This window comes from Taeniopygia guttata, chromosome Z (assembly GCF_048771995.1).
Source record: "Taeniopygia guttata chromosome Z, bTaeGut7.mat, whole genome shotgun sequence".
NCBI lineage: Eukaryota > Metazoa > Chordata > Aves > Passeriformes > Estrildidae > Taeniopygia > Taeniopygia guttata.
In genome coordinates this window covers 3,038,335-3,060,146 of record NC_133063.1, presented here as the reverse complement: position 1 = coordinate 3,060,146, position 21,812 = coordinate 3,038,335, and the positions used below count along the sequence as shown (strand labels likewise).

Genomic DNA, 21,812 nt, shown 5'->3' with positions numbered 1-21,812 from the left:
TTAGGACATTAGCATACACTATGCAGATGTGGCCATCCCAAACTGCTCATTAGCATACACTATGCAGATGTGGCCAGCCCAAACTGGTCATTTGCATACATTAGCATACACTATGCAGATGTGGCCATCCCAAACCAGCTCATTAGCATACATTAGCATACACTATGCAGATGTGGCCATCCCACACCGGGTCATTAGCATACACTATGCAGATGTGGCCATCCCAAACTGGGTCATTAGCATACACTATGCAGATGTGGCCATCCCAAATTGGGTCATTAGCATACACTATGCAGATGTGGCCATCCCAAACTGGGTCATTAGCATACACTATGCAGATGTGGCCATCCCAAACTGGACATTAGCATACATTAGCATACACTGTGCAGATGTGGCCATCCCAAACTGGACATTTGCATACACTATGCAGATGTGGTCATCCCAAAACATAAACTATGCAGATGTGGCCATCCCAAACTGGACATTAGCATACATTTGCATATACTATGCAGATGTGGCCATCCCAAACTGGACATTAGCATACATTAGCATACACTATGCAGATGTGGCCATCCCAAAACATAAACTATGCAGATGTGGCCATCCCAAACTGGACATTAGCATACATTTGCATACACTATGCAGATGTGGCCATCCCAAACTGGACATTAGCATACACTATGCAGATGTGGCCATCCCAAACTGGGTCATTTGCATACACTATGCAGATGTGGCCATCCCAAACTGCTCATTAGCATACACTATGCAGATGTGGCCATCCCAGATTAGGTCATTAGCATACACTATGCAGATGTGGCCATCCCACACCGGGTCATTAGCATACACTATGCAGATGTGGCCATCCCACACCGGGTCATTAGCATACACTATGCAGATGTGGCCATCCCAAACTGGACATTAGCATACATTAGCATACACTATGCAGATGTGGCCATCCCACACTGGACATTAGCATACATTAACATACACTATGCAGATGTGGCCATCCCAAACTGCTCATTAGCATACGCTATGCAGATGTGGCCATCCCAAATTGGGTCATTAGCATACACTATGCAGATGTGGCCATCCCACACCGGGTCATTAGCATACACTATGCAGATGTGGCCATCCCAAACTGGGTCATTAGCATACATTAGCATACACTATGCAGATGTGGCCATCCCAAAATGGACATTAGCATACACTATGCAGATGTGGCCATCCCAAACCGGCTCATTTGCATACACTATGCAGATGTGGCCATCCCACACCGGGTCATTAGCATACATTAACATACACTATGCAGATGTGGTCATCCCAAAACATAAACTATGCAGATGTGGCCATCCCAAACTGGACATTAGCATACATTAGCATACACTATGCAGATGTGGCCATCCCACACCGGGTCATTAGCATACATTAACATACACTATGCAGATGTGGTCATCCCAAAACATAAACTATGCAGATGTGGCCATCCCAAACTGGGTCATTTGCATATACTATGCAGATGTGGCCATCCCAAAACATACACTATGCAGATGTGGCCATCCCAAACTGGACATTTGCATACTCTATTCAATCACCATCTCATTTTAATTAATGATTCATTAATGAAGAACCGCGTTTAGCCCAAATTGACGGGCGCGGATCCGTTCCCATCCTCACATGAAATATTAACTCAGCACCAGGCTGCAGCCATTAGCTTGCATTTGCATATTCATGAGGGCTCATAAATGTTGAAGGAGGCAGAGAGGAGCACGCAGCAGCAGCGGGCGGAGCCAAGGCGTGTTTATAACCCAAAAAATGCTGATTTTTTGGGGTAAAACATCCAAAAACCGATCCCAGGAATTGCAGGCTGCTCCCTGGGATGGACCTCAAGTGCTTCACAATTCATTAATTACTGCTTAATTAAAATATTCCCTCATTTCCATGAGTGGGAGCCGTGGAAACTGAGGCTGACCTGATTGAAATCCCTGCTGGTGGGAGAGATGCTCATTATTTACCTATCGATAATCAACTAAATTAATGTTAATTAATAATATTTTCCTGGCTGTTAAGCATAACCAAAGCAGGACAGCAATAAAAGTTCCTTTTTGCTTACTGGGTGTTTTCCCCATAAATCACATTTTGTGTGAAGTGTGTATTGTTGCTTTACCAATTGATAATAAATTTTTTTAATTGATTTTTGTTTTGCAGCTCCAGGAATTACCTCCTATGGTATTATTTAAACATTATTTACCAAACACCAAAACAAGGTTGGTGTTCCCAAATTTCCAAAGGGATGGGGACACCCAAAGCACACCCAGGTAGGCACCTGCTGCCCACACTCACCTGTGGAATTACACCTGGAATTGCTGCCTGTGGAACATCCCAAAAAATGGGAATTCTCCCATGCAGACTTTATATAATAGGGGAGTTAATTAATAAATATTTACCTGTTTCCATAGCGATGGGGAACCCACACACACAATAAATACCTTTTCCCACATGCGTTATCATCGCTGCCTAATCATATAATCACCAAACCACGGCTCAGGCTGGGCTGGGAGGAGAATAAACACCATTAATTAACAGATTTATAAATTAGAGGAGGAGGAGGAGGCGGCAAACGAGGAGCGAGTTTGGGCCTTTCTCGTTTCTCTGGGAAACTTCGTAAACTCTTAATTAGCTCACCAAATCCTCTCTGTCTTCTTCTAAAAATAAACCTCTCACCCACCAAACACACATTTCATTAAATAGAAAACCACGGCGGGGAAGTGAGAATTTGGGCATCGTGTGGAGCTCCCAAAAATCCACCCAGGGTGGCACAACCTGCCCACAGTGCCAAGGTGGGCACCCCAACCTGCTCTGGCAGATTTTGGGGATCCAACCCCACTCCCTGGTGGAATTCCATCCCCGCTGACATCTGAATAATTCACATTTTAGCGGCATGACAAGCTCATTATGGAGCATAATTGCGATGCAATCTCCTGGTAAACACTGGGTTAAACCCCCTGGAAGATGCTTGTTCCTCTTCGTTATTAATTAGCACGTGTCCACTCCGCCAGATCCGGAGCCCAAACTTCATTTGTTATGTTCAGCCAAATGCATGAGTAGCTTTGGAGTAATTATTTTCCAACATCATCTAATACCTCTCTGCACATCAATTAAAAATCCTCTTAACAAGGAACTGCATTTTGTTTGAGATCAAATGCCTCGTCCAAAGCTGTATCAATCATGTAGAGCTAATTAGTGGGTCTGCTTTATATCATTTGTTTTACTTTATTATTCTATTATACACTTCCTAATGAAACCAATTGAACGATTTTGAAATCTTTGTTCAATTAATTGAAGGCTTAAAGGCCAGCTTGCATTTTTTTTGGCTTTAATAAGCACGGATGCGAAGGGAAATATATCTATTTCTTTTGGGTTTTATATCTATTTTTTCTGGAATTAACCGGGGAGGGTTGGAGCTTTCCAGAATTCCCGGGAAGTTCAGCGTGGCTCCGTCGGGAGAGGAGCAGGAATTCCGTGCAGCCACCGTGAACGTTTCTCAGCTAAATCAAACTGACAAATCAGCAGATGCTGAGGAGCTCACAGCAAATGGACTGCGTTTCTTTTTTCATATGGAGAAGGAGGGTAAAAATAAGAATGACTTTCACATGCCGTCAGATTGCTTGGGAGAAATCAAGGGATATTATAGAAGCAGTGGAGCGGAGGGAATTCGGATTTAGAGCTGTCAAAATCTCCTAATATAAAAATCTGTTTTTCGGTTGGTTACCAGCCGTGTTTAAAGGGTCAGTGAGAGGGACTGGGAGCAATCCTTGGTGCTCATGTTGGATGTTTTTTGTGCACACAGGTCCAGATGTTCCAGATGTGCTGCCAGAAAAACGTCCTCAGCACCCCACAACCACCGGTGGTCCCAGCCTGGCACAACCTGTGATGCCCACACCAGGTAGGAAGGGCTGAGTTGGGGACATTTGGGACCCATCAGCACAACCCAACTCCTCTGACTCTGAGCCTCACTCACTTCCTGGATTAAAAAGGAAAAATCCCAATTTGGGGATAAAAAACAGCCCTGTGTCCTCACACAGGTTTTGGGGACAGCACTTTGTGCAATCCGGACAAAGAGAGGGACGGTCCCCTCCTGCTCTCCTTCCCCTCAACCATCTGGAAATTAAATTTGGAGCAAAGTGTAAAATGAGAATATTTTTGTGATCTAGGTCCTATTATTTAATTTAATTCTACAAAGCGGGGAACAGGAGACAGATGCAGGAGAGAGCTCGAGAGGCAGTGAAGGACATTGTTGGGCTCTGCTCCTCTGAAGAGCCAATTATTACCTTCAAGTCCTTTAGTTTCAGGGATAAAAGTGGGAGCCTTTCATCTGCAGAATTCGAGTGCCAGTCCTCCAGGCAGACCAAAGCCACGTGGAGTGGGTTGGCTTCTTTTCCTCCTTAATGCATTATTCTGGAATGGGATTATTAAATATTACTGAATGGAGAATTTAAATTTGCGGCATTGACAGCTGATTAATTCTTTTTTTAAATAAGAAAAAAAATTCACTCGTGGTTAAAAATATAAATGAAACCTTTTAAGGGAACCTCCAAGGAAAAACATAATGGTTGTTGTTTTCCACGTTTGTACCCATCCATATCCATCCATATCCATCCATACCCATCCATACCCATCCACACCCATCCATATCCATCCATATCCATCCACACCCATCCATATCCATCCATACCCATCCATACCCATCCACACCCATCCATACCCATCCATATCCATCCACACCCATCCATACCCATCCATATCCATCCATACCCATCCATATCCATCTATATCCATCTATATCCATCCACACCCATCCATATCCATCCACACCCATCCATATCCATCCACACCCATCCATACCCATCCACACCCATCCATACCCATCCATACCCATCCATACCCATCCATACCCATCCACACCCATCCATACCCATCCATATCCATCCACACCCATCCATACCCATCCATATCCATCCATACCCATCCATATCCATCTATATCCATCTATATCCATCCACACCCATCCATATCCATCCACACCCATCCATATCCATCCACACCCATCCATACCCATCCACACCCATCCATGTCCATCCACATCCATCCATACCCATCCATACCCATCCATATCCATCCATATCCATCCATATCCATCCATATCCATCCATATCCATCCATACCCATCCATACCCATCCATATCCATCCACACCCATCCATACCCATCCATACCCATCCATATCCATCCACACCCATCCATAGCCATCCATGTCCATCCATATCCATCCATATCCATCCATACCCATCCATACCCATCCATATCCATCCATATCCATCCATACCCATCCATATCCATCCACACCCATCCATATCCATCCATATCCATCCACACCCATCCATATCCATCCATACCCATCCATATCCATCCATATCCATCCATATCCATCCATATCCATCCATACCCATCCATACCCATCCATATCCATCCATATCCATCCATACCCATCCACACCCATCCATACCCATCCATATCCATCCATACCCATCCATACCCATCCATATCCATCCATATCCATCCATACCCATCCATATCCATCCACACCCATCCATATCCATCCATATCCATCCACACCCATCCATATCCATCCATACCCATCCATATCCATCCATATCCATCCATATCCATCCATATCCATCCATACCCATCCATACCCATCCATATCCATCCATATCCATCCATACCCATCCACACCCATCCATACCCATCCATATCCATCCATACCCATCCATACCCATCCATATCCATCCATACCCATCCATACCCATCCATATCCATCCATGTCCATCCATACCCATCCATATCCATCCATACCCATCCATACCCATCCATACCCATCCATGTCCATCCATACCCATCCATATCCATCCATACCCATCCATACCCATCCATACCCATCCATACCCATCCATACCCATCCATACCCATCCATACCCATCCATACCCATCCATATCCATCTATATCCATCCATATCCATCCATACCCATCCATATCCATCCATATCCATCCATATCCATCCATACCCATCCATATCCATCCATACCCATCCAAATCCATCCATATCCATCCATATCCATCCATATCCATCCATATCCATCCATACCCATCCATATCCATCCATATCCATCCATATCCATCCATACCCATCCATACCCATCCATACCCATCCATACCCATCCATATCCATCCATACCCATCCATATCCATCCATATCCATCCATATCCATCCATATCCATCCATACCCATCCATATCCATCCATATCCATCCATACCCATCCATATCCATCCATATCCATCCATATCCATCCATACCCATCCAAATCCATCCATATCCATCCATATCCATCCATATCCATCCATATCCATCCATACCCATCCATATCCATCCACACCCATCCATACCCATCCATATCCATCCATACCCATCCATATCCATCCATACCCATCCATACCCATCCATACCCATCCATACCCATCCATACCCATCCATATCCATCCATATCCATCCATATCCATCCATATCCATCCATACCCATCCATACCCATCCATATCCATCCATATCCATCCATATCCATCCATACCCATCCATATCCATCCATATCCATCCATGTCCATCTATACCCATCCATATCCATCCATATCCATCCATATCCATCCATACCCATCCATATCCATCCATATCCATCCATACCCATCCATATCCATCCATACCCATCCATATCCATCCATATCCATCCATATCCATCCATACCCATCCATATCCATCCATATCCATCCATATCCATCCATGTCCATCCATACCCATCCATACCCATCCATACCCATCCATGTCCATCCATATCCATCTGTACCCATCCATACCCATCCATATCCATCCATATCCATCCATACCCATCCATGTCCATCCATACCCATCCATATCCATCCATACCCATCCATACCCATCCATACCCATCCATATCCATCCATATCCATCTGTACCCATCCATACCCATCCATATCCATCCATACCCATCCATATCCATCCATACCCATCCATGTCCATCCATACCCATCCATATCCATCCATACCCATCCATATCCATCCATACCCATCCATATCCATCCATATCCATCCATACCCATCCATATCCATCCATATCCATCCCAATCCATCCATACCCATCCATATCCATCCATATCCATCCATACCCATCCATACCCATCCATGTCCATCCATACCCATCCATATCCATCCATATCCATCCATACCCATCCATACCCATCCATATCCATCCATACCCATCCATACCCATCCATATCCATCCATACCCATCCATACCCATCCATATCCATCCATATCCATCCACACCCATCCATATCCATCCATATCCATCCATATCCATCCACACCCATCCATACCCATCCATATCCATCCATATCCATCCATACCCATCCATATCCATCCACACCCATCCATATCCATCCATACCCATCCATACCCATCCATACCCATCCATACCCATCCATACCCATCCATATCCATCCATACCCATCCATATCCATCCATATCCATCCATACCCATCCATACCCATCCATACCCATCCACACCCATCCATACCCATCCATATCCATCCATACCCATCCACACCCATCCATACCCATCCATACCCATCCATATCCATCCATACCCATCCATACCCATCCATACCCATCCACACCCATCCATATCCATCCATACCCATCCATACCCATCTATATCCATCCATATCCATCCATATCCATCCATACCCATCCATATCCATCCACACCCATCCATACCCATCCATATCCATCCATACCCATCCATATCCATCCATACCCATCCATACCCATCCATACCCATCCATACCCATCCATACCCATCCATATCCATCCATATCCATCCATATCCATCCATATCCATCCATACCCATCCATACCCATCCATATCCATCCATATCCATCCATATCCATCCATACCCATCCATATCCATCCATATCCATCCATGTCCATCTATACCCATCCATATCCATCCATATCCATCCATATCCATCCATACCCATCCATATCCATCCATATCCATCCATACCCATCCATATCCATCCATACCCATCCATATCCATCCATATCCATCCATATCCATCCATACCCATCCATATCCATCCATATCCATCCATATCCATCCATGTCCATCCATACCCATCCATACCCATCCATACCCATCCATGTCCATCCATATCCATCTGTACCCATCCATACCCATCCATATCCATCCATATCCATCCATATCCATCCATATCCATCCATACCCATCCATATCCATCCATACCCATCCATACCCATCCATACCCATCCATATCCATCCATATCCATCTGTACCCATCCATACCCATCCATATCCATCCATACCCATCCATATCCATCCATACCCATCCATGTCCATCCATACCCATCCATATCCATCCATACCCATCCATATCCATCCATACCCATCCATACCCATCCATACCCATCCATACCCATCCATATCCATCCATACCCATCCATATCCATCCATACCCATCCATATCCATCCATATCCATCCATACCCATCCATATCCATCCATATCCATCCCAATCCATCCATACCCATCCATATCCATCCATATCCATCCATACCCATCCATACCCATCCATGTCCATCCATACCCATCCATATCCATCCATATCCATCCATACCCATCCATACCCATCCATATCCATCCATACCCATCCATACCCATCCATATCCATCCATACCCATCCATACCCATCCATATCCATCCATATCCATCCACACCCATCCATATCCATCCATATCCATCCATATCCATCCACACCCATCCATACCCATCCATATCCATCCATATCCATCCATACCCATCCATATCCATCCACACCCATCCATATCCATCCATACCCATCCATACCCATCCATACCCATCCATACCCATCCATACCCATCCATATCCATCCATACCCATCCATATCCATCCATATCCATCCATACCCATCCATACCCATCCATACCCATCCACACCCATCCATACCCATCCATATCCATCCATACCCATCCACACCCATCCATACCCATCCATACCCATCCATATCCATCCATACCCATCCATACCCATCCATACCCATCCACACCCATCCATATCCATCCATACCCATCCATACCCATCTATATCCATCCATATCCATCCATATCCATCCATATCCATCCATATCCATCCACACCCATCCATACCCATCCATATCCATCCACACCCATCCATACCCATCTATATCCATCCATATCCATCCATACCCATCCATATCCATCCATATCCATCCATATCCATCCATATCCATCCATATCCATCCATACCCATCCATACCCATCCATACCCATCCATACCCATCCATACCCATCCATATCCATCCATATCCATCCATACCCATCCATATCCATCCATACCCATCCATACCCATCCATATCCATCCATATCCATCCATACCCATCCATACCCATCCATATCCATCCATATATATTGTCATATAGGGTTATAGGGGTTTAAGGCTGCCCACCCGTGGAGGAACACCCCACAGGGAAATGCAGCACCCTATAACCCTATATAACCCTATATAACAACCTCTGGGGAATGGGGTCCTGCAGCACCTTACAGCTCTTCACAGGGATTTGGGAATCACAGGGATTAGGGGTTTAGCTGTAACTCTGCAGCGCTCCAAACTCCTAATTTCCCAAAATCTCCAAGATTTTACAGCACCCAGCAGATTTCCCCAGACTGCTAATCCCACAGTTCATCCTTCCCTGGGGTTTTTTAGAGGCTGGGAAATGTAATCCTAATTTAATCCTGGCTGGGAGGCGCAGGGATGCACTGGGAATGTCCCCACGTGCTGTGGGGTTTGGTGAGCTCAGGGTTAGGTGGTGCAAGGTTTGGGTTTGGGTTTGGGAGGTAAATAGGAACACAGCCAAAAAATCTGCCATCCCAAAAAGCAGTGGAGAAGGAAGGCAGAGGTCTCAACCTCCGGCGCACTCACTGGAGCGGGATTTAGGGACTTTGCGGGATTAGTGGGATGGATCACCTCACTTCCCCCGAAGATTCGGCGCCGCTAAGCCGCTCTAATGACGAACAATCCTTTTTATTAACGGGGCTAAAAATAGCAGCTGCAGCCAGCCTTACATAAAGCAGCAGTGCCATGTGCCAGCCCGAGAGCCGCTGCGGGGAGGGAGAGAGGGCAGGTGGGCTTCAGCTGCTCTCAGCCTCATGGGGGTTTTGGGCTGGGGGATTGCGGGCACACATGGGGTCCCTGCCTGGTTCTACCCCTCTGCTGCCCCTCTTGGTGTGACAGTCACCTTTTTTCCAGGAGTTGTAGGGGACACAGGATCCTCACTGCTCCAGGGAACATCTGAGCTCCTCCTGCTCCTGCTCCTGAGAGGAACCTGGCAGAGATTAACACCAGGGAGAGGTCCCAGCTCCGGGGGTGTCGGAATCTGTGGGTATTGATGATTCTGAGGTTGTAGAAAGTCTCTGTCTGTCAGCCCCACTGCCAAAGAAGAAATCATAATTAATCTGTGCTGGTTTCAAGGTAGTTTATTCTGTTTATCTCTAATATGTTCTGCAGCTCTGTCCTGCAGGGCAGCGTGTGGGGCTCTGCCCTCAGTGGGATGGTATAAACATTATATATTGAAAACTACCTGTGCTATATTTACAATAATGTGCCAATATAACACCCCTCAGTGGGATGTTACAAACATTATATATTAAAAACTACCTGTGCTATATTTACAATAACATGCCAGTATAACATTATATACCAGAAACTACCTGTGCTATATTTACATTAACGTGCCAATATAACACCCCTCAGTGGGATGGTACAAACATTATATATTAAAAACTACGTGTGCTATATTTACAATAATGTGCCAATGTAACACCCCTCAGTGGGATGTTACAAACATTATATATTAAAAACTACCTGTGCTATATTTACAATAACGTGCCAATATAACATTATATATTAAAAACTACGTGTGCTACATTTACAATAAGGTGCCAATATAACATCCCTCAGTGGGATGTTACAAACATTATATATTTAAAACTACCTGTGCTATATTTACAATAACGTGCCAATATAACATTATATACCAGAAACTACCTGTGATATATTTACAATAACGTGCCAATGTAACATTATATACCAGAAGCTATCTGTGCTATATTTACAATAATGTGCCAAGGTAACACCCCTCAGTGGGATGTTACAAACATTATATATTAAAAACTACGTGTGCTACATTTACAATAACATGTCAATGTAACACCCCTCAGTGGGATGTTACAAATATTAAATACCACAAACTACCTGTGCCATATTTACAATAACGTGCCAATATAACATTATATATTAAAAACTACGTGTGCTACATTTACAATAACGTGTCAATATAACACCCCTCACTGGGATGTTACAAACATTATATATTTAAAACTACGTGTGCTATATTTACAATAACGTGCCAATATAACATTATATACCAGAAACTACCTGTGCTATGTTTACAATAACGTGCCAGTGTAACACCCCTCAGTGGGATGTTACAAACATTATATATTTAAAACTACGTGTGCTATATTTACAATAATGTGCCAATATAACATTATATACCAGAAACTATCTGTGCTGGATTTACAATAATGTGTCAATGTAACATCCCTCAGTGGGATGTTACAAACATTATATATTTAAAACTACCTGTACTGGATTTATAATAACGTGCCAATATAACATTATATACCAGAAACTACGTGTACTATATTTACAATAATGTGCCAATATAACATCCCTCAGTGGGATGTTACAAACATTATATATTAAAAACTATCTGTGCTGTATTTACAATAATGTGCCAATGTAACACCCCTCAGTGGGATGTTACAAACATTATATATTTAAAACTATGTGTGCTATATTTACAATAATGTGCCACTGTAACACCCCTCAGTGGGATGGTACACACATTATATATTAAAAAATACCTGTGCTGGATTTACAATAACGTGCCAATATAACATTATATATTAAAAACTACCTGTACTATATTTACAATAACATGCCAGTATAACATTATATACCAGAAACTATCTGTGCTATATTTACAATAACATGTCAATGTAACACCCCTCAGTGGGATGTTACAAATATTATATATTTAAAACTATCTGTACTATATTTACAATAAGGTGCCAATATAACATTATATACCAGAAACTATCTGTGCTACATTTACAATAACGTGTCAATATAACATCCCTCAGTGGGATGTTACAAACATTATATATTTAAAACTACCTGTGATATATTTACAATAACATGCCAATGTAACCTCCCTCAGTGGGATGTTACAAACATTAAATACCACAAACTACCTGTGCTGGATTTACAATAACGTGCCAATATCTGTCACCTACGTTGGACAGTGTGTCCCCAGCCTAAACCAACAGAAAAATGCCAACACCACAGTGAAACATGAAGAAGGAGGAAAAGGACAAAACACACCAAATTTCCTCCATCTTGTCCCCTTTGAACCCCTTATTTAGAATCCTAAAATTTTACTTTTGCACCCGTGCCACACTTAATTATTACTGATATCAAACACTCAGAGCTTGTAATTCATCCTGTAAGATTGAAAACTCTTTTCCATGGGCAGAGATCACAGCCAGTGTCTCTGGGGGCTCTGTCCAGGGGGGTTCTGACCCTGCCTGAAGCACCTCAAAAGGCTGAAAGCTCTGCACCCCAACCCTGGACAGCTTCTCCCAAGTCTCTGCTGCTCTGCAGAACTTCCAAATTAGCGGCGCAATCATGAGAGAAGGAATCGGAGCCTTCTCCAATCTGTCAAGTGCATTTTGCTGCATGATTAATTAGCAGAGCTGTGGCCAAGCCCGGGGTCCTGCTAAAGGCCATGCCCTTGACTTGCACCTGCCACTGATTGCAGAAAATGGATGTCTTCACTTCTCTCTGCTTTTTCCTCCCGTTTTTTGGTTTTTTTTTTGGTGCAGCTGTTAAACTGCTTGAAGGAAATTTGATTTATCTGGACCAGAAATTTGAACTTCTTGTCTAATCTCAGAGAATGTAATTCTCTGCCTCAGCCTGACTTATGGAAGCAATATTTTAGGATTTTTTGGAAAGCTGTGATAATTTGACGTGATTTCTGTTCCTTGTTTAGGAGCTGGGATGTGTCTGAGCTCTACGGCCTCCACGAGGTGCTGGAGTGGGATCTGCAAAGGGTGAGTGGGGGAAACCCCAAAAAAATTGTGATTTTTGCCTGTTGAATCCAGTGGAGGAGTGAAGGAAAAGAAGTTTTTACCCTTGGTGTTGAATTTTGTGGCAGAGACCGAGGCAAAACCAAAGGAACGCTGTTCCCCCAACCCCGTGGGAAACAGCCTCAGCTGATGGACAATTGTGACTCAAACAAATCGAGTGTGACAGGAAAAAAAAGGCAAATCTTGACTGGATTTGCTTCCCAGGAATGACACGAAGTCAAGTATCTTATTAAGTTCAAGAGAATTACATTTTCCATGCTCCAGCGAGAGACACGGGCCCTTTGGAAAATCATAATGAACGGCTTTCTGCCGCCCTCATTTACATACCTTTGATAAATGGCTGTAACCAGATTAGGGAGATAAAATAACCAGTCTATTAATTACAGTGATTATTATTTAATAGAAAATGGGATTCCGGCCGGGAAGAGGGAGGCTTAGCAATGCATTATATGGATGTGGAGGTTTATCTTTAGGAGTAAGATAAGTGTCCAGCTCTTCTGCAATCCAAAGAATATGTTCATTACCTGGGCAAGATTTATAAGTATAATTGAGTGTAATATTTGAAAACTTATTTGGTGGACGAGGCAAGGCTGCTGCTTTAATTAAGGTGGGTAAATGCCTTCATGGAGTTATCCAATTTGTAGGGAAATTAGTGGTTAATTTGCAGAGTTTGGGAGATGTAACGGGGTGTTATATACAGCCCTGTGTGTGTTTTAGGGCTGTCCCCAGGCTCAGGTGGCTCTGGGCTGCTCAGGACAGCATTTCCCAGAGGATCTTTCTCTGGAGCACTGTCCCGTGTCCCACGTCCTGCCAGTGGGGAAGGGAATGAAAGATAAATGGTGCCATCTGTGCCCGCACATGCCACGGCGGCAAGGGAGGCGAAATGCTAAGTAGAGCACGAGACGTGTCTGCCAGAGTCACCTATGCATAAAATGAGCCATCCTCGGGTTCCTCCAGCTCTGTGTCCCCTGTCCTGCTCCTCGTTGCTCTGTCACCTCTCCCGGAGCTGTTGTCACCTCTCCCAGAGCTGCAGCCCCAATCCTGTCCTGCCCAGTGCTGTTATTCACCTGCAGAAATATGGAATTGCTCAGAAATGCTCCCAAAATGAGATGGAACCCACCCCTCTTCCCCCTACAAACACCTCACACACAACTTCCAACCCCAGACGTTCCTGCCACGAGAAATCAGGAGTAGTGCTGGTTAATAATAAACCAGGCAGCAGAAAAAAGAACAGATTGCAGTGGGAATTACTGTCTTTCCCCAGCTTTGAGGGGTTGGCTCTTGGGGGGGCTTTTTTGGGTTTGTCGCTGTTGTTTTTATAGCTGAGAGATCCCAGCTGGGGCTGAGAATTCGTGTGTGTGTGGGGAGTTATTTTCCTCCCTGTCTGTGCAGATAGCAGCACAGGATGGGCAGGAATTTCCCCAATCCAGCAGGAAAACAGGGAATTCCTGCTGGATTTAGGGACATTCAGCATCTCCCCAATCCAGCAGGAAAACAGGGAGTTCCTGCTGGATTTAGGAATTCCCAGAATCTCCCCAATCCAGCAGGAAAACAGGGAGTTCCTGCTGGATTTAGGGACTCCCAGAATCTCCCCAATCCAGCAGGAAAACAGGGAGTTCTGCTGGATTTAGGAATTCCCAGAATCTCCCCAATCCAGCAGGAAAACAGGGAGTTCCTGCTGGGATTAGGAATTCCCAGAATCTCCCCAATCCAGCAGGAAAACAGAGAGTTCCTGCTGGATTTAGGGACTCCCAGCATCTCCCCAATCCCGCAGGAAAACAGGGTGTTCCTGCTGGATTTAGGAATATCCCCAATCCAGCAGGAAAACAGGGAATTCCTCCTGGATTTAGGGATCCCAGAATCTCCCCAATCCAGCAGGAAAACAGGGAGTTCCTGCTGGATTTAGGGACCCCCAGAATCTCCCCAATCCAGCAGGAAAACAGGGAATTCCTGCTGGATTTAGGAATTCCCAGAATCTCCCCAATCCAGCAGGAAAACAGGGAGTTCCTGCTGGATTTAGGGATCCCAGAATCTCCCCAATCCAGCAGGAAAACAGGGAGTTCCTGCTGGATTTAGGGATCCCAGAATCTCCCCAATCCAGCAGGAAAACAGGGAGTTCCTGCTGGATTTAGGAATTCCAAGAATCTCCCCAATCCAGCAGGAAAACAGGGAGTTCCTGTTGGATTTAGGGACTCCCAGAATCTCCCCAATCCAGCAGGAAAACAGGGAGTTCCTGCTGGATTTAGGAATTCCCAGAATCTCCCCAATCCAGCAGGAAAACAGGGAGTTCCTGCTGGATTTAGGGACTCCCAGAATCTCCCTAATCCAGCAGGAAAACAGGGAGTTCCTGCTGGATTTAGGAATTCCAAGAATCTCCCCAATCCAGCAGGAAAACAGGGAGTTCCTGCTGGATTTAGGAATTCTCAGAATCTCCCCAATCCAGCAGGAAAACAGGGAGTTCCTGCTGGATTTAGGAATTCCCAGAATCTCCCCAATCCAGCAGGAAAACAGGGAGTTCCTGCTGGATTTAGGGACTCCCAGGGGAGGAAGGATCATTCCCATTTCCTTGCTAAAGTGAAGGGGAAAAAAATAGGAAAAACAGGTGCTTTAAAATTTTTCCAAGGCGCAAACTAAATGACAAAACGCAGGAGCATTTCATTGTTTGAGTTTGGAATAAAAGACGGATAATTAGGAAATTGGGAGTCTATTAATTTCCCAAATTTACTCAGGCACGAAGCACTGAGCTCTGGTGATATTTGCTTACCTCGTCATTATGCAAAAATATATTAGCTAATTATTTTGACTAATGCAATTAAGATATGCATATTTAGCATAAACCCCACAATAGAAACGTTCCAGTCAGCAGTTGTTGGGTTGTACTCACGGGAGAGGGGAAAGGCAAAGGGGGTGGCACAGAGGCTGTGCCAAACCCGTGCCTGGCACACTGAGGGCACTCATGGGATGCCTTCAGCTGGTTCTGGGCACGCTGTGCCAGTGATGCCATCCCCAGATCCCCCTCAGCTCTCCTGGAGCTTCTCCTCTCCAGGTGAGCTCTGCAAAGCTCTGGAGAATCCCCCTGGCTCTTTATTTCTCCTGTGCCCGTTTCCCTCGTGGGCAGCTCAGCTGGGATGCCAACCTGGCACTGCTGGCACTGCCCAGGGCACAGAGGGATGGGAATTTCCCTCTGCTGCCCAGGAAATGTGGGAATGTTTGGGTGTCTCTGCCCGGCTAATTCCTGCCGAGCCATGTGGGCTGTCAAATGGCTTCTGCTGTATTTTGTTGGCCTTTCAAATATTTCTCCGAGAGTGGGATGTACCATCTGCCGGCCAATCTGGCTGTGTGTGCGACGGCACAGCTCCCAGCGCTGCACCCATGGGTGCCCGGCACCCTCCAGCACCCACCTGGCAGTGCCCTGCACCCACAGAGCTCCATCCTCACCCCAAAATCCGCTCCTGATCAGAGGCATCAAAACTCAACTTCTTCCTCCCAGACTTTCCATGACGACACCTTGGAAGAGTTGAAGGGATCAAGGAATGGATTTGCAGGTGGAACTTCTTCCCCAGCAGCTCCAAAACTCCAGGAACAAACAGCAGATCTAAGAATTAGAATTGGATTTAGGGAAGTTTTAGGCCCTGGTGCTAGAACACTGAAAAATCCACATGCAGTGATTTTATCTCCCCCTCCCAACACTTTACTTTTATTCTTTATTATTTTACAGACACTTAACAAGTGCAATGGGGGCAGATTACTCGATGTAAATCCCATTAAGGCTCCTCCGAGCTGTGGCACACATCTGACAGGGATCTCCAGGAAGCTGCAGGGAAACTTAATCGGGAATTACACCCTCTAAATACCCGCCGAGGAGAGAGTGAGTGGACTTTTCAAACCCAAAGCCGTTAATCTGCTTAGGTAATGAGGGGGAAAGCAGCCGAGATGGTGCTTATCCCGTTCTCCACTTCATCACCGTCCCAGATATTTGTAAGACCCCCCAAAAAGGGAAAATCAGCAAAGAAATCTTTTCCTCATCCTTTCCCCTTAATGAATTCCACACAGAGCTCAGGAGGGAGGAGAGCTCAGCACAGGGCAGCAGATCCCAGGGGAACTGGGGCTCCTGAAACTCTGGAATTCCAAGGTTGGAATGCCACAGGAAAGGTCCCAAATGGCAGCAGAGATCACTGCAATGATTAACAAATCATCTCATGATTAAGAGAGAGTTATTAAGGTCAGACAGCTGCACACAGACTCATCTTCCAATGATGGGGAATCCCCAGGTGGATGGTGGGGAAAAATAAAAAAAAAAGCAAGGCAAACTTCAGCTGGGCTTTGCTGGGAAAGGACACAGCTCCAAGCGCTGATTCCTTTTTTTTGGGAATATTCCAGAGCCTGTTTCCCAGGGAAACAGTCTGGGTTGTGTCTGGGCTGAGCAAACACAGCTCTGTGGAATCAGGGCCTGACAGGAATGTCACACATGTGGCACACATGTGGGACACACGTGTGGCACGCACGCCACGGGGCTGGAGGAGGGAGAAGCACCAGGAAGAACTCAGAGGAGTTCATGGTTTGGGTTTCCATCGCAATTTTGCCTAATTAGTCTCCAATAATTAATGCTGCGAGCGCAGCGGAGATGGAATCAGACAAAATGCCGGTGAGGAAGCCCCATGGAAGCCATCCGTCTTTGGGTAGTAATGATTATGTTCTTTTTTATTATTAAAGATCCCATTAGAAAGAATTTATGATTTTTCCCCTTTGCGAGAGAAACAATCAACATTCCGTTGGCTGCTCCGGGTTTCGGTGCGGGATCCGTAATTAGGCACAGTTAAAAAGAGATTTTGCCTGAATGGCTTTTGGGGGAACATTACACCCAAATTACAGGGAAAATACGCTCCCAATAAATAACTCCAATCCACTCGGCCTGCACAAACATTGGATCCAGAGAAGTTCCATTGAAGGTGGGGATTCAGCTTTCATTTGCAGGAAAGATGTAGTGAGGAACCTTTTCCATCCTCACTCAAATAGAATTGTTGATTTGCATCCACCTTTGGAATCAAAATCAAACATTTGCCCTGGCTTGGCCCCCGTTTAATTAAAATGATGGGAACGGGCGATAGGCTTTTGGTCTGAGGCAAAAAGGATGCACAGCCCTGAAATTTGGAACAAACATTAAAAAAATGGAGAAAGGCATGGTTGGAAGTGATAAGAAATGCCAAGACTATGTATTACATGGGATCACGGGATGAAAATAGAAAATATCCTGAAAAAAATCCTGCTGTAGGAAGGGCTGGATTGGATTAGTGGCTTTATGGATAATGTCTGCCCAGGCTCATCCCCCAGCTGAGGGGCCAGACAGGCAAAAAATGGGAATTTTCCCTCAAATACGGGCTGGAAGAACAAATTTGCATTTGTGAGCACAGATTCATTGCTTTAATTGGGAGTTTAATGCATTTAAGGATAACAACTGCTCGTTCCATTTCGAGACCGAGGGTTCCCTCCCTGCCATTCCCACCCCTCTGGCTCCAGGGATTTATTTCAGGTAAACTGAGGGGTTTTTAAACTTTCTTTTAAAACTCTCATTTCAAACAGCTGTTCAAAGAGCCGATTGAAATCAAAGTTTTTTTCCCCAAGACCAAATCACCGCTCGAACAGCTGAGCTATTTTTAGCCCCAAAGCTCTGCACTTTGAAGCTGCAGTAAAATAAAGAACAAAGGACCCAGTTTCAGAGTCTGGGCTCCGCTGCCCTTACAGGACCATTTTCAGAGCAGCTCCACGGGGGGAAATTCCTCTCGGGAAGAGGTTTTCTCCACAGCCCATCCCCTTTCCTACAGCGCCACGAGAGAGGGTTTTATTTTCATTTCTGAACGCTTTGATGTCCGGGGACTTGGCTCTTGTACAGCCCCAAATTCCAGCAGGAGGGAAGGGTTCCCAGGATTTGTAACTTGATTTCACGGTGTGCGTTCGTCTCACGGGGAAACGCTGATTTCCCATGGGATTTTCTCCTGTTTTTGGGTTTGCTGCTGTCCCAGGAGTCACACCCTGTGTGTGGGAAGGACTGCTGGATTCCCTACAAACCCAACTCCCAATTTCCTAATTATCCGTCTTTTATTCCAAACTCAAACAATGAAATGCTCCTGCGTTTTGTCATTTAGTTTGCGCCTTGGAAAATTTTAAAGCACCTGTTTTTCCTATTTTTTTCCCCTTCACTTTAGCAAGGGAATGGGAATGATCCTTCCTCCCCATCCCTGTTTTAGGCACTCAGAGTGGAGCATCACAAAGCCCCGAATTTCCTTATTTCCAGGGAATAACACCCCAACAATTTCAGAACCAGGCACTTGGAGCAAAATCCCTACAAACTCCTTCCCAGGGGAAGTTCAGGGAAACAATTCCCTCCTGAAAGAGTGAGGAAAAACCTTGGAGAGCAGGCAGGATGAAAAACCCTGCGGATGTGGCACTTGGGGACACCAGTCAGTGCTGGGAATGGTTCAACTTGGGGGTCTTGGAAGGATTTTCCAACCTTCCATGGCAGGAAAAAAAACCCAGCAGGCACTCCCTGTTTTCCTGCTGGATTGGGGATATTCCTGCCCATCCTGTTCCAAAGCATTGCTGGGAACATTAAGGGGGCAGGAGCATCACCCCAAACATTGCTGGGAACATTAAGGGGGCAGGAGCATCACCCCAAACATTACTGGGAACATTAAGGGAATAGGAGCATCACCCCAAACATTGCTGGGAACATTCCAGCGAGTATTTGCGTGTGATATTTGAAATCCTAACCCCAGAAGAAAATCGTCAGGCAATAACATCCTGTTTTTCCACACACAGCGTCCCGCTTCCCCAGCAGTGGGAAAACTCCTCATTCCTCAGCGCTGGGAGCAAATATTTTTCCAGCAACATCAGCACATGGAAAGCGTTTTGCACATCTCAAACCTTCCCAGCACGTTGTTTTGGGGATAAAACACAACCTGTCACAGCGAGCCCTGAGGGACAGCTGTGCTGGTGGCCTTCAGCTGGGGACTTCAGGTGGCATTTGGGCAGGGAATTTTCCCTGGCACAGGGGGCACAGAGCAGCTGCGGCTGTGGCAGTGCCTGAGGCTGGGCTGGCTGGGGAGGCACAGCCCGGGAGAGCGGCGGTGACAGTGCCATGGGTCACTGTCACTGTCACTGTCCCTGTCCCTGTCCCTGTCCCTGTCCCTGTCCCTGTCCCTGTCCCTGTCCCTGTCCCTGTCCCTGTCTCTGTCCCTTTCCCGCCCTCAGGCGGCGCCGGCCACAAGATGGCGCTCTTACCTCTCGCTCTCCCCTCACGGAGCGGCGGGAAACGGCTGTGCCCTCACGGAGGAGCGGCTGTGCCCTCACGGTGCGGCTGTGCCCTCACGGTGCGGCTGTGCCCTCACGGTGCGGCTGTGCCCTCACGGAGCGGCTGTGCCCTCACGGAGCGGCTGTGCCCTCACGGAGCGGCTGTGCCCTCACGGAGAGGCGGGAAACGGCGGTGCCCTCACGGAGGAGCGGCTGTGCCCTCACGGTGCGGCTGTGCCCTCACGGAGGAGCGGCTGTGCCCTCACGGAGCGGCTGTGCCCTCACGGAGCGGCTGTGCCCTCACGGAGAGGCGGCTGTGCCCTCACGGAGCGGCTGTGCCCTCACGGAGAGGCGGCTCTGCCCTCACGGTGCGGCTGTGCCCTCACGGACCGGCTGTGCCCTCACGGAGGAGCGGCTGTGCCCTCACGGAGCGGCTGTGCCCTCACGGAGTGGCGGGAAACGGCTGTGCCCTCACGGAGGAGCGGCTGTGCCCTCACGGAGCGGCTGTGCCCTCACGGTGCGGCGGTGCCCTCACGGTGCGGCGGTGCCCTCACGGAGAGGCGGGAAACGGCTGTGCCCTCACGGAGCGGCGGGATGCAGTTTTCCCTCACGGGATGAGGTTTGTCCCTCACGGGACCCGGTTTGTCCCTCACGGGACGAGGTTTGTCCCTCACGGGACCCGATTTTCCCCTCACGGAGGAGCGGGACGCAGTTTTCCCTCACGGGACGAGTTTTTTCCCTCACAGGACCCGGGTTTCCCCTCACGGGACGAAGTTTTTCCCTCACGGAACCGGTTTTTCCCTCACGGGACCGGTTTTTCCCTCACGGGACGAGTTTTTTCCCTCACGGGACCGGTTTTTCCCTCACAGGACCCGGTTTTCCCCTCACTTTTCCCTCACGGGACCCGGTTTTCCCTCACAGGACGAGGTTTTTCCCTCACAGGACCGGTTTTTCCCCCCGTGGGACACGGTTTTCCCTCACGGGACGCGGTTTTCCCCTCACAGAGGAGCGGGAAGCAGTTTTCCCTCACGGGACGAGTTTTTTCCCTCACGGGACGAGTTTTTTCCCT

General features: G+C 46.5%; 2 long non-coding RNA genes across 2 annotated transcripts; one reads left to right on the top strand and one right to left on the bottom strand.

Moving 5' to 3' along the window:
* The first annotated feature begins 762 nt into the window (after positions 1-762).
* Positions 763-14,687, top strand: LOC121468131 (uncharacterized). Its single transcript, XR_012052981.1, has 4 exons — positions 763-3,943; positions 10,494-10,622; positions 13,360-13,420; positions 13,525-14,687. It is a non-coding gene; the product is annotated as an uncharacterized lncRNA (long non-coding RNA).
* LOC140681786 (uncharacterized) lies at positions 10,537-20,826 on the bottom strand. The gene is made up of 4 exons (XR_012052982.1): positions 20,735-20,826; positions 16,895-17,051; positions 14,378-14,523; positions 10,537-10,673 (listed from the first exon to the last, which is right to left on the bottom strand). It is a non-coding gene; the product is annotated as an uncharacterized lncRNA (long non-coding RNA).
* Positions 20,827-21,812: the final 986 nt, after the last annotated feature.